The 15,489-nt window shown below is 40.3% G+C and overlaps 1 protein-coding gene across 1 annotated transcript in view; it reads right to left on the bottom strand.

Annotated features, from left to right (window-relative positions):
• The window catches only part of CCDC85A (coiled-coil domain containing 85A), a 453,722-nt gene that overhangs the window by 227,182 nt on the left and 211,051 nt on the right, over window positions 1–15,489 (bottom strand). The gene's annotated exons all lie outside the window — the stretch shown is intronic.

Below are 15,489 nucleotides of genomic sequence, written 5' to 3'. Positions count from 1 at the left end.
CTTCTACATTCCAAGAACATTCTGGTTAACTGGCTTCTAATGAAATTGGCCATAGAGTATGTGTCTTAGATACATAAATTAGACTGTAAGCCCCATTAGGGACCGGGACTGATATGAGTGATGACAGTCTCTGTACTGTGCTGTAGAAAATGTTAGCACTAGATAAATAATGGGAGATAAATGTATAGATTAATCTGCCTGACTGTACTATAATTATATTAATTGTGAATTTGAAGTTTGAACATTTTATTTAGTAGGCATTATGCAGAGATAAGTGAATCTCTCAAAATTTGATTTGGGTTTGAATTAAGCGTTCTCTAACTGTCTAGAAAAATTGTCTCTTAGGACTTTTTCTCCTTTGTAGTTAACGTTTCACAATTTTATTTTATTTTTCCTCTCTTCCACTCTCTCTCCCAAAAATTTACCCTAATCAAATCATATATTTTTTTTTTATTTGGATTCAACTTGAGCATCTACAAAATTCGAGTCAAGTTCAAATAGTTTAGAATCAGTTCGCTCATCACTAGTTTTTTATATAGAATCTACAAGAGATAAAAAGTAGACCAGCTGTCCATAGAAAACAAATCACTATCCTAAAAGATTCCTTCAGGTTTCTGTCTGCCATTTTTCATATATAAAACACAATATGTTTACAAGAGTTGAACAGGTATAATTAGCAATATTGCATGCAGATTTTGAAGTCAACTGGAAATGTAATAATGCTAATAATAATCACCATCTTAATTTCACAATAAATTCTGTATTTGTATTCTTGTGGAATTGAGGGAGACAGTTCTGTACATGGGGATATACTGTATGCCAGGGTTGAGCCATTATCATACTTATGGGGAAACAAATGTATTAATGAGGATGCTTTGTATGGTATCTACCTGGAGCTTCTGTTTTATCTTCTTTTGTAATTGGAGGTCCTGCTCTACCATTTTAAAAGGTACTTTTAAATAAGAGGTAAGTGCTTGACTTGTGTTTATTAAATTTTATATTAGATCTATTTAGCCCTGTCTGGTTTACTGAAGAGGAATAAAAGCTCAAAAAACAGATATAAGAGTGCAATTATAAATCTTTATGAAGTCTGATCATTTTAAGATTGATTTCTAATGCAGTAGGATAGAATGCAAGGATGGCAACCCTAAGAACAGAATAAAAACAACAAGTGATCACTTGATATAAAAAAAATTGTGATGTAAGGTGACAAAAAATTATTTTTATTTTTTACAATTTTATGTGTTTTATTATTGAAAAGTGGCTTTCTTTACTTGAAACTTATTTTTTTTTTATTATAAAAACACTTTTTTCTTTTTTTTGTCCCACTCTGGGATTTCAACTTCTAGGGGTCTGATCCCCTCTGCAATGCATTACAATACATCCTGTATTGTAATGGATTGCATGTCAACTTTTACACTGACAGCCTGACTGTGAGACCCAGCCTAAGGGGCTGGATCTCATAGGCTTCTGTAGAAGGTAAGTCCCTATGCCTATGAAAGGCATCGGGCTGCCTTCTCTGTCATAGCGGTCCCCATCACTGCAGTGAGGGAATTTAATGGGGGCGCAAAGGGAAATTGTACCCTCCGCAAACCCCCTGCATGCTGCGGTCAGCTTTGACAGTGGCATACAAGGGGTTAATACATCGGCATATGTGTTTTCATCAATGCCGAATTATGCAGCAGGGGCCCAGCTGTCAGTGAGTGCTGGGTCTGTGCCGCTGATCTGGCAGGTTCAGCTCCTGCAGCGGCCCGATCAGCCTGCAGTACATGTATTGCATTGGTCCTTAAGTCACGTCCACCTGTGCAGGGTTACGAATTGCGCGGTTTTGCTGCGTGGCCATTAACAATGAAGACCGACTATACAGAGTGGTCTGTAGCACAGCCGCAACCCCACAGGATCACGGCCCTAACACCGCCTAAACTTCTCTTCTTGTTGCTCAGGGCTCCAATTTCTATAAAACTGGGCTTGTTTATTGCACTTTAAAAATTGATTTGCAATTTGAAAAAAATTACATCAAGCTTGGGTTTAACCTTACATATCTGTTTTTAAGGTTATAGGATGTCTCTACAGACGTTGACGGCATATTGCTAGGATATTCCATCAATGTCTTATTGGAGGAGGTCTGACTGCTAAGAAAGAATTGTGCCATTTGGCTCCTGTTGCTTCACTGTTGTTTTGGAGACTTTGTGCTCATCCATGACAATTATTGGGTGAAGAATTGTTCTCCCAAAAAATGGAACCTTCAGGTGCCAAAGTGGCATTATGCAGTTGAAGTGTTGTTGCCTCTTCATTCTAGAGATTACATTAAATTAGAGTTACAATTATCCATCAATTGGATATTGATGACATATGATAAGTCTTCAATATCTGTAGTGAGATAGCTTTTGATATACATTTAAAAATGAGCAGATATCAATTTTTAGAAAATTACATACACATCCCCATGGTCACACTTCAGTTGAATCTTTGATTTATTCTAATATATACTGCTTTGCTAGCTAAGCTACAGTATTCTTTTCCTACCAACACATGTTGTGAAAGATACATCTCCGGACTAATGTCAATATATTGTATTTTTCCCAGGTAAAATCACTATTCACAGCTCTTTATGCTACATCAATTCTCAGCAGGAAAATAGATGTTAATGTAAGACAGTAAATTATAGCAATTTTTCAAGACAGTGTGCGAGACTTTATCTTGTTAAGACCATAGAGAAAAAAGACAATGTGCACAACATTGCTATTGTTTCTTGTCTTCGAAATTGTAAAAAAATCAACAAACACATTTTACACATTATTCTGATGGCAGAAATTGTTATCACCATTAGAAAAGGTTATAGCACATTCTTCAATGTAAACCAAAGTATTTAGAAAATTACTTAACGCAAATCTGTTCCTCTGAGGTCCATTTTTGGTTTATAATTTAACATTTTAAAAACCTACCTAACAAGGCTAGTTTTCTCCAGGCATGCCCAAATTGGGGTTTTATTTAGTGCAATATCTAGATCCTACTCTCAGAAGTGACAGTATAATACAGTTAGGTCCATATATATTTGGACACTGACACAAAATTGTTTTTATTGCCTGTTTACTAAAACATATTCAAGTTATTGTTATATAATGGACATGGACATAATGTCCAGACTTTTAGCTGTTATTTGAGGGTATCCACATTAAAATTTGATGAAGGGTTTAGGAGTTTCAGCTCCTTTACATGTGGCACCCTGTTTTTAAAGTGACCAAAAGTAATCGGACATTTGACTCAAAGGCTGTTTCATGGGCAATTTCTTCATTATTTCATTCTAAATTAACCCCTTAAGGACATAGGACGTACCGGTACGCCCTATTTCCCGAGTCCTTAAGGACCAAGGACGTACCGGTACGTCCTGACTTTAAAATCGGCATTCCGGCGCCGCAGGGGTTAATTTGAACAGGATGCCGGCTGAAATCATTCAGCCGGCATCCTGTTAAAACGCCAGGGGGGGTCATGTGACCCCCCCGTGTCGGCGATCGCAGCAAACCGCAGGTCAATTCAGACCTGCGGTTTGCTGCGCTTTTTGCAGTTTCTGATCCCCGCGGTCCCTGACCGCGGGGATCAGAAACTTTAGAGTGTCTAAAATCAATATAGTACAGCCCCCCCCCTGCACCCCTGCATGATTTGATGGCGGCGGGTGGTGCAGGGGGGGTGTCGCAGGCGGTGGGGGCGTTGCGGGAGGCGGGCGGTGCGGCAGGCGGGATCGCGATCCCCCGCCCGCCTCCTATTGCGTAATCGTTGGTGTACAGTGGGTATACCAGGGTGCCAGCACATTGCTGGCACCCTGGTATAAACGGCTGACATCGTTGATGCGATGTCAGCCGTTTAACCCTTTCCATACAGCGGTCCGTACGGACCGCTGTATGGAAAAGGTTAGCAGTAAGAGGGAGCTCCCTCCCTCTCCCATCGGAGGGCTGCTGTGCCTTTGCAGCCCCCCGATGGGAGAGGGAGAGAGCCCCCAGACAGCCCCCCCAGAGCCCCGTCCTTACCCTTCCCCGTCTGCGCAGTTCTGACCATAACTGAGCAGACGGGGAAGGTTCCCATGGCAACAGGACGCATGCTCAGGCGTCCTGCTGTCCATGGTGCTGAACAGATCTGTGCTGAAAGCATAGATCTGTTCAGTGTAAGTAAGATACAGTGCAGAAACCTATATAGGTTATGTACTGTATTTTACAGACATCAGACCCACTGGATCTTCAAGAACCAAGTGGGTCTGGGTCAAAAAATAAAAAAAATAAGTGAAAAAAGTTAAGATTAAAAAAAATAACATTTATCACTGAATAAAAATTAAAAAAATAAAATAAACTACACATATTAGGTATCGCCGCGTCCGTAACGACCTGATCTATAAAACGGTCATGTTACTTTCCCCGCACAGTGAACGCCATAAAAATAAAAAAATAAAAACTATGAGAAAATTGAAATTTTGCCCACCTTACTTCCCAAAAAAGGTAATAAAAGTGATCAAAAAAGTTGCATGTACGCCAAAATAGTACCAATCAAACCGTCATCTCATCCCGCAAAAAATGAGACCCTACTCAAGATAATCGCCCAAAAACTGAAAAAACTATGGCTCTTAGACTATGGAAACACTAAAACATCATTTTTTTTGTTTCAAAAATAAAATCATTGTGTAAAACCTACATAAATAAAAATAAAGTATACATATTAGGTATTGCCGGGTCCGTATCGACCGGCTCTATATAAATATCACATGACCTAACCCCTCAGGTGACCACCGTAAAAAAAAAAAAAAAAAACTGTGTAAAAAAAGCAATTTTTTGCCATCTTACGTCACAAAAAGTGTAATAGCAAGCGATCAAAAAGTCATATGCACCCCAAAATAGTGCCAATCAAACTGTCATCTCATTCCGCAAAAAATTAGACCCTACTCAAGATAATCGCCCAAAAACTGAAAAAACTATGGCTCTCAGACTATGGAGACACTAAACAATTTTTTGGTTTTAAAAATGAAGTTATTGTATAAAACTTACATAAATAAAAAAAATTGTATACATATTAGGTATCGCTGCGTCCGTGACAACCTGCTCTATAAAATTACCACGTGATCTAACCTGTCAGATGAATGTTGTAAATAACAAAAAAAAAACGTGCCAAAAAAGCTATTTCTTGTTACCTTGCCGCACAAAAAGTGTAATATAGAGCAACCAAAAATCATATATACCCTGAACTAGTACCAACAATACTACCACCCTATTCCGTACTTTCTAAAATGGGGTCACTTTTTTGGAGTTTCTAATCTAGGGGTGCATCAGGGGGGCTTCAAATGGGACATGGTGTCAAAAAACCAGTCCAGCAAAATCTGCCTTCCAAAAACCATGTGGCATTCCTTTCCTTCTGCGCCCTGCCGTTTGCCCGTACAGCGGTCTACAACCACATATGAGGTGTTTCTGTAAACTATAGAATCAGGGCCATAAATAATGAGTTTTGTTTGGCTGTTAACCCTTGCTTTGTAACTGGAAAAAAATATTAAAATGGAAAATCTGCCAAAAAAGTGAAATTTTGAAATTGTATCTCTATTTTCCATTAAATCTTGTGCAACACCTAGAGGGTTAACAAAGTTTGTAAAATCAGTTTTGAATACCTTGAGGGGTGTAGTTTCTTAGATGGGGTCACTTTTATGGAGTTTCTACTCTAGGGGTGCATCAGGGGGGCTTCAAATGGGACATGGTGTCAAAAAAACTGTCCAGCAAAATCTGGCTTCCAAAAACCATATGGCGCACCTTTCACTCTACGCCCCGCTGTGTGGCCGTACAGTAGTTTACGGCCACATATGGGGCGTTTCTGTAAACGGCAGAGTCAGGGCAATAAAGATACAGTCTTGTTTGGCTGTTAACCCTTGCTTTGTTAGTGGAAAAAATGGGTTAAAATGGAAAATTAGGCAAAAAAATGAAATTCTCAAATTTCATCCCCATTTGCCAATAACTCTTGTGCAACACCTAAAGGGTTAACGAAGTTTGTAAAATCTGTTTTGAATACCTTGAGGGGTGTAGTTTCTTAGATGGGGTCACTTTTATGGAGTTTCTACTCTAGGGGTGCATCAGGGGGCTTAAAATGGGACATGGTGTCAAAAAAACTGTCCAGCAAAATCTGGCTTCCAAAAACCATACGGCGCACCTTTCACTCTACGCCCCGCTGTGTGGCCGTACAGTAGTTTACGGCCACATATGGGGTGTTTCTGTAAACGGCAGAGTCAGGGCAATAAAGATACAGTCTTGTTTGGCTGTTAACCCTTGCTTTGTTAGTGGAAAAAATGGGTTAAAATTGAAAATTAGGCAAAAAAATGAAATTCTCAAATTTCATCCCCATTTGCCAATAACTCTTGTGCAACACCTAAAGGGTTAACAGAGTTTGTAAAATCAGTTTTGAATACCTTGAGGGGTGTAGTTTATAGAATGGGGTCATTTTTGGGCGGTTTCTATTATGTAAGCCTCGCAAAGTGACTTCAGAGCTGTAGTGGTCCCTAAAAATTGGTTTTTTGTAAATTTCTGAAAAATTTCAAGATTTGCTTCTAAACTTCTAAGCCTTGTAACATCCCCAAAAAATAAAATATCATTCCCAAAATAATTCAAACATGAAGTAGACATATGGGGAATGTTAAGTCATCACAATTTTTGGGGGTATTACTATGTATTACAGAAGTAGAGAAACTGAAACTTTGAAATTTGCTAATTTTTCCTAATTTTTGGTAAATTAGGTATTTTATTATGCAAAAAAATTAATTTTTTTGACTTTATTTTACCAGTGTCATGAAGTACAATATGTGACGAAAAAACAATCTCAGAATGGCCTGTATAAGTAAAAGCGTTTTAAAGTTATCAGCACTTAAAGTGACACTGGTCAGATTTGCAAAAAATGGCCTGGTCCTTAAGGTGAAAATGAGCCTGGTCCTTAAGGGGTTAAGCACATAAAAGGCCTGGAGTTGATTTGAGGTGTGGTGCTTACATTTCAAAGATTTTTGCTGAGAAGTAAACATGCGGTAAAAGGAGCTCTCCATACAGGTGAAACAAGTCATCCTTCATCTGTGAAAATAGAAAAAAAACATCCGAGAAATAGCTGCACTATTAGGAGTGGCAAAATCTACAGTTTGGTACATCCTGAGAAAGAAAGAAAGCACTGGTGACCTGAATAATTCAAAAAGACCTGGACGCCCATGGAAAGCAACAGTGGCAAATGATCGCAGAATAATTACTATGGTGAAGAGAAACCCCTTCACAACAGCCGACCAAGTGAACAACACTCTCCAGGATATAGGCGTATTAATATTCAAATCTACCATAAAGAGAAGACTGCATGAAAGTAAATACAGAGAGTTCACTTCACGGTGCAAGCCACTCATAAGCCACAAGAATAAGAAGGCTAGATTGGACTTAGCTAAAAAAAAAAATCTTAAAAAACCAGCATACTTTAGCTAAAAAAAAATCTTAAAAAAACAGCATACTTCTTAAAGAACGTTCTTTAGACAGATAAAACCAAAATCAACCTCTACCAGAATGATGGAATGAAAAAAGTATGGCGAAGGCATAGTAGAGCTCATGATCTAAAGCATACCACATCATCTGTAAAACACGGCAGAGGCAGTGTTATGGATTGGGCATGCATGGCTGCCAGTGGCACTGGGGCCTTAGTGTTTATTGATGATATGACAAAGAACAGGAGCAGCCGGATGAATGCTGGGGTTTTCAGAGACATACTGTGTGATCAAATCCAGCCAAATGCAGCCAAACTGATTGGTTGGCATTTCATAATACAGATGGACAATGATCCAAATCATAAAGCCAAAGCAACCCAGTAGTTTATTAAAGCAAAGAACTGGAATATTCTTGAATGGTTAAGTCAGTTACCTGATCTGAACTTATTAGAGCATTTCACTTGTTAAAGACTAAACTTCAGACAGGAAGGCCCACAAAGAAATAATAACTGAAAACTGCTGCAGTAAAGGCCTGGTAGAACATTAAAAAGGAGGAAACACAGCGTTTGGTGATGTCCATGAGTTCAAGACTTCAGGCATTGTGGTAATGTACAGAGCAAAAATTAGAAAAATGTTGTCTCTGTCCAAATATATATGGACCTAACTGTATATGTATGAACATGGATGGAAGGTCTTCATACTGATGTATCAGAACCTAACAGTAGGGCAGCCTGGTGTTGTAACATCAAACAATTTCAAGCAAGATAATTAAAGCGGTTATCCCACAAAAATTATTTATCACCTATTCAAAGGAGCAGGTCATGGGGTCAAACCGCTAAGGCCGCCAGAATGAAGGGTCCCCAAGTGCCCTCTCTGAATGGAGTGCATATTAGTCCAGTGCTCCAGTTATTTACATATGCCTGACATAGACAGCACTCCACCAGTCCCATACAAATGATCTACTCACCTCATCCATCTGTGCGCGAAGAGGCCGCTGCTAACATCTTGATTGAAGATGCCACGTGAAATCACGTCGGCCAGCATGATGACGTCATCACGTCACTGCGCAAGATTTTGGGTGGTGTCTTCAATCAAGTTGGCTGCGGTGGCCTCTATGCAATCAAATGGATAAGGTATTTTTTTTTGGGGGGGGATTAATCCCGGAAAGTCCTCAATGTTAACCTCAGATGCCACAATCTGTGATGGAAACATAATCTGAGGGGTTCAATGATGGGGCGTCGGCATTATCGTTTACAATAACTTCGCTCATCTCTACTTATCACCTAACCATAAAAATAATTTTCCTGGTATAATCCCTTTAAATGACAGTGCTACATATGTAATGTATAGTGAGTGTACATTTCTGTGACAACAATGCAACAAAGTTGAATTAAAGGTCTATGCATAACCACAAAGTTCATTATATAGACCTATCCTTAATTGTTCTTTTATAAATTATCTATACTCTGGCTTTAGAATTTATTTTATTCGACTTTCAGAAAAGACAAATACATCATTTTACAACATAATTTTCCTAGTTACTGCTGTGCAAGTTTGACAGTGCTAGGTCAGTTCATTTGTGACTGCAGTGTGAGCAACAATGGCTGCCCCACTTGTGATTTGCACCAAAGAAGAGCAGTGTGCAGTGATTCCTTTTTTGTGGTCTGAGGGTGTGTCTGGTGACAATATTTATTAAAGACTTTGTGGCCAGTATGGAGCAAGTGATTAGTCGTGAACAGGTTTATTTCAATGGATAGAGAAGTTCAAGGTCACACTAGTGTCAGCCCATTCACGTCCATACTGATGACAACATTGAGCGTGCATGTGAACTAATTCTGTTGTATAGACGAGTGACAGTATGAAGAAAAAAGGGAATTTTGTCCAGCTTCAGTGGCGTACTGCCAATATAGGCAGACCACGCCGTTGCTATGGGGCCCGCGGCACAGGGGGGCCCGGAGCGCATTGACAGCCCCGCCCCCTAAGTCTCTGCACAGACAGTTTATTCATACAGGCATTGAGGCGGCCTGTGCCCCGCCCACTTGTGTTCTCCCTCGGGCCCCCCTCCTCCCCCTGCTCCATTTCTAACCTTCATGATCCGGGCTCCCTCCCAGCCAGGCACTGCGTCTGCTCTGCTGCATAATTACACACTGGCCAATCAGCATTTAGCAGCGCAAAGAGGCTGCTGCTGATTGGCCAGAGTATCGCTTGAACTGGAAGGCTGCAGGTCGCAGGAGCAGGCACACATACAGAGGTGCGCACCGCTTTAGCGCCCTGTGCACTCACGTGACGTCTGCCCCAAGACAAGTTATCATCCCTATAATGCCCCCCTGCCAACCCCTCCTGTCACGCAGATTAAAACATTCAGCGACATGGGGTGCAGCCAATAGCAGGCCACGACGGGAACCAGCCTCCCTAGCATTACGGATGATGCTAGGGAGGCTCATTTCTGACGCGGCCTGCTATTGGCTGCACCCCTCCCCACTGGGCATAAGTATTATCTGTATGTGGTGCCTGGAATTTTGGGGTTAGATAGCCCCTTTACCCTTAGGATACCAGAGGTTTTTTTCATTTTTTCATTTTCTTTTTTCTTCCCTAGTTTCCTTGAGCTTTTTTTTATTTTTCCGTTCACATGGATGTATGAGGGCTTATTTTTTGCGGGAGAAGTTAAACTTTAATAGGGCATACAATGTAGTGGGAAGCGGGCAAAAAAATTCCAAATGGGGTAGAATAAAAAAAACGCAATTTCTCCACAGTTTTTTACGGGTTTTGTTCTTACGGCATTCCCTGTGCCCTTTATTCTCTGGGTCAGTACGATTACAATGATACCACATATGTATAGGTTTTTTATGTCTAAATAGTGTAAAAATTAATAAAAACTTTTTTACATCACGATATTCTGACCCCCATAACTCTTTTTATAGTTATGATCCCTGCCATGCTACTTCTTTTGACTTGGACTTTTAGATGCAGAACCATGTCACCTTCAAAGTAAGTTAATCATTATTTTTTTTTAGAATATTATAAATCTAGCTTAGCCTACTTTCACACTAGCGTTTTTGCTGTATCCGGCAGGGTTCAGCAAAAACGCTTCCGTTACTGATAATACAACAATCTGCATCCCTTATGAATGGATCCGGTTGTATTATCTGTAACATAGCCAAGACGGATCCGTCATGAACTCCACTGAAAGTCAATGTTGCGGTTTGCTCTCCGGTATAGGAGCACAACTTAACGGAACGGAATGAATTTTGGAGCGCTCCATTCTGTTCAGTTTTGTCCCCATTGACAATGAATGGGAACAAAACTGAAGCATTCGGTATTGAGCCTCTATGACGGATCTCAATACCGGAAATCTTTAACGCTACTGTGAAAGTACCCTTATCTATAATATTTGATTTCTGTTTTATTTCACAGAATATTGGAAAATACGTATACATTTTTTTTAAATTACTGCAACAAAGTTGGTTTCAGTAGGTCATGTATACATTTCTTTATTAGCAAATGAGTTTATATCAGGGGAGGAGCCATGACAAAAGGTGGGATGGGCCAGGGGCGGGTAGTGGGCGGGGTTAGGGGGCCCAATTTAGATTCTTGCTATGGGGCCCAGTGATTTCTATGTACGCCCCTGTCCAGCGTGTAGTTGTGGTAATCCAAAGGCTTTTATTCAATAATCACGTGAATATAAAATCCAGGTACAAGAAAGCAGGTCTACATGTTTCGGGCACAGTTCAATTTTAGCCCTTATTCATGACAATGTTGTCATGAATAAGGGCTAAATTTGAACTGTGCCCGAAACATGTAGACCTGCTTTCTTGTACCTGGATTTTATATTCACGTGATTATTGAATAAAAGCCTTTGGATTATCACAACTACAAGCTGGACAAAATTCCCTTTTTTCTTCATACTTCGTATTTCTCCTGATTCGGGTGAAGGAGCTGTTCCGTGCTACACAGTGGAATCCTCAAACCTTTGACCTTTTTTATATTAGACGAGTGACAGTGAATTATGTGGCAAATTGAAGATGTACTTTTGTAATTGCATGTAATTAAAAATGTAGTTTAGCCACTGAGTTATTCACTAAAATCTATCTGTATAGTGCCACTGTCACATGCTAAGGTCACTAGAACCCCTGAATATTTCGCAAGCGAGTAAACTCCAGTGTTTTCAGAACATACAAACAACAATAAACCAAAACACTTACTTTATTAAACAAGTACCAACCAAAAACAACTGGCATAATAATCCTGGACAAACAGGTAGGAAAGAGTGGCAGATCTAGAACAACTGGGCCAAGTGGCCAACTTGACTTAGGCCCAAACCCTAAGGGTATTATTCAGGTGCTCCCCTTGTTTTTTACCCTTTAACCCATATATAGGGATCTGGCCTTCACCACAGGGGAGCGACCGGACCGCTACCTCCTGGTGTGGTCCAGGTACACTTGGCAGAAACCTGCAAGAAAACAGTCATTGGTGCATAACAACAGCGGTCCGGGCAAGAAACAAAACCACGAACACAGGCAAACGACCAGAAACCCAAACAAACATGCAACACTGGACACTGTTAAGAGACAGACCAAGTAACTAGAACACAGACAAGCCACATTGTCAGGATCTCCTGCAAAACTGGATACAAAGAGCATGGAGCTCACTGACAGACAGGACAAACTCAAAGACATACAGACATAGCCAGGACCCAAAGCGGAGATGGAAACTTGATGCATGGCGGTCACAGATGACCACACAAAACATGAAGACATAGTGACATGCCTGGACCCCATGCGGAACTGTGTGCATGGCGATCACAGATGGACATACAAAATACTGAGAAAAAGTAACATAGTAGAAACCCCTAGACAGAGTAAGACATGGTAACATTGATGAAATATCAGGCTGACCACAAAAGTCAGGGTAGCATCACCAACACATTGGTCAGTAGACTGCACACAGCATTCCTGGAGAAACTCAAATCACACAGCTCACAGGTCAAAATAGTAACACAGTAACATAGTAAATAAGGCCGAAAAAATGACATTTGTCCATCCAGTTCGGCCTGTCATCCTGCAAGTTGATCCAGAGGAAGGCAAAAAAGAAAACCTGTGAGGTAGAAGCCAATTTTCCTCACTTTAGGGGAATACAAAATTCCTTCCCGTCTCCAATCAGGTAATCAGAATAACTCCCTGGATCAACGACCCCTCTCTAGTAGCTATAGCCTGTAATATTATTACACTCCAGAAATACATCCAGGCCCCTCTTGAATTCCTTTATTGTTCTCACCATCACCACCTCCTCAGGCAGAGAGTTCCATAGTCTCACTGCTCTTACTGTAAAGAATCCTCTTCTATGTTTGTGTACAAGAGTCCAGAGTGCATGCAGCCAGCCTGCAAGGCAACACAGTGTCACAGTAAACTGCACTGTGACAGCCACCTGCTGTTTGTTCTTTTTCTAATTCTTCTGTCCTGCTCACTGAGATTGAAGCACATGCTCACTAACATCCTTCAACTGCCACCAGCTGCAGTAGAAAGGACTTGTCCCCTGAGAGAGTGCATGCCACCTAAGCTGCCAGCTTGAAATAAATCTCGCAGAGTAATTAGAACAATAAATGGAGGTGATCTTTGCACCCATGTGTGGTTGAGGGCTCATTTTGGGCTTGTTAGAGACTGTCGTGTCATGTACCATATTTTACATTAATCATGGGATAACCCCTTTAATGTCTTTCTGTAGATAATATTGTTCTCGCCTATGGATCATTTTTCTGTATTTAACTTGTTTTTATTGAAATATTTCGAAACTGAGTTTAGAGGCAGGTGACAAGAATAATTAAGCGGACAGTCTGAGATTTTAATCTTGATGACCTATCCTTAGGAGGATGAGGTCAGGTGGGGTCCCAGCTCTTGGCACCCCCGCCATTCAGTTTGAAAAAGGTCACAGTACTCTAGTGAATATTGTGGCATCTTTATTGTTTATTTTTCTCAATACTGTCAGCAGACCATATGCTGGTTATTGCTACATTGTCCTGTTTAAGTGAATGGAATAAAGCACAGTGGCTACTTTATATACCTTCATGATTGTGGTTGTGCCTAGAGTCAGACCCTCATAAATCTAATATTAATCAATATTAAAATCCAAACAACCCCTTTAAGCGAATTGGTGGATTACAATATCCACAACAACTAGCAAAATTGTCATTATTTAATATTGAGAACTTGCTTTAGAGCTTAGTTTTCAGCTGAAGATTTGCCAATTCCTGCGTTCCTCTTCTGCACCACTTTTCAGACTACCTGAGCATACTGTGCATTTGGCAGCCTAAGACACTTCCAGCTGTCCTGTTCACATGAGCAGTGCTGGCCAATCAAAGAGCAGGGCTGGACAAATAGGACATGCCTTAGTCTACCGACGCATCGGTTAGGCCTCATGCACACGACCGTTGTTGTGTTCCGTTCCGCAAAATGGGGTTCCGTTGTTCCGTGATCTGTTTCCGTTTTTGTTTCCGTGTGTCTTCCAGACATGAAGGAAAGTAAAAAAAAAGTCTAAGTCAAGTTTGCCATGCAAATCATAGGAAAAAAACGGACGCGGACGCGGATGACAATCTTGTGTGCCTCTGTGTTTTTTCACTGACCCATTGACTTAAATGGGTCCGCGAACCGTTTTCCGTGAAAAAAATAGGACAGGTTATATTTTTTTTGACGGACTGGAACCACGGATCATGGACGCGGATGACAAACGGTGCATTAGCCAAGTTTTCAACGGACCTATTGAAAGTCAATGGGTCCACAGAAAATCACGAAAAAAGGAACAACGGACACGGAATGAAACAACGGTTGTGTGCATGAGGCCTAAGTCTGAGAAATGGTGAAGTCATCTTAAATAACAGAAGTGGAATCTGGGGATTTGTGAATCTGCAGCTGAAAAGATAAAAAAAAGGTGGTCATCAAGTAAGTGTTCTGTTCGTTCCCCAGTCTTGAACTGGAAGTTCGCTTTAATTACCATGTAGACATATATAAAGATCAATACATATATTTTCTCTCTAAAATGAAATAAGGACAGTTGACAACCTTATAGAGGTAGACAATACTATTTTGTGGTGATTGAGGGCCCATCATTGAATTTTCCTAGTAAAATAATGAAATCCTGCTTGTGTGTAGCCACAACTAATGGAGAGCTCACTGTTTGTAGATTTACCAGGTCTGATAAGTACAATGGAGCTGTATAAAAGAATATGCACTGGTTTCTACAAGCGATAGCCACAGGAATACATAATCTTTTCTTTCTTGTTAACTTAATCTGGGTCAGAAAAAGTGGCTGCATATGACTAAAAATACAGCATATTAGGCATATTATAAAAATGAATAGATCACATAAATAAAGTTCTGCTACAGTTCCCTGCACTTTAGGTGGCCAGGAATGTTGCTATCCAGGAAAACACTAAGGATGTCACAGCGGGTAAGACCCACATACACATTAATCTATTGTTGTCTAACCCTGCCATTTTCTGGCAGGACAGACCTACAAACATGCGTGTGGGGAGCTCCTGGTTTCTTCCCCAAACGTTGTCAATGTCCCATTTTTTCATTCTCCCAGGTGCTAATCCACTTCCAGTTTGGCAGAGGCTCTCTCATCTCTGCTAATTTAAAGCACACACTCTCTTTGCCTTGGGTGCTATCCCAGCATTTGTCACTAATGTAAGTAGTGCTTCAAAGACTGAAACCCAACATAGTGATTGGCCTAGAACTCAGAGCTGAGCGAATGAATTCAAAAATTTGGAAATTTGACTTTTTTTTTTAAAAGAAGTTCTGAATCAGGAGAATCCAGGAGTGAGAAAGAGAGAGAGAGAATTAAATCATCACAAATAGGACCTGCATTTTAAGAAATTCTCTCATCTCTACTCAATGCTTATTTTGTCATCTATTAAGTTGACATAATGCACAAATGTTATCCCAAAGATTTACATGAAAAACTCAACAGTAGATAGAAAGACAGACAAATGTAATATAAACTACAGTCATAATAGTTGCTCAGTTACA

The sequence above is a fragment of the Bufo gargarizans genome, chromosome 4 (assembly GCF_014858855.1).
Source record: "Bufo gargarizans isolate SCDJY-AF-19 chromosome 4, ASM1485885v1, whole genome shotgun sequence".
Classification (NCBI taxonomy): domain Eukaryota; kingdom Metazoa; phylum Chordata; class Amphibia; order Anura; family Bufonidae; genus Bufo; species Bufo gargarizans.
The sequence above is the reverse complement of the archived record's forward strand: the minus strand, read 5'-3'. Positions and strand labels throughout refer to the sequence as shown.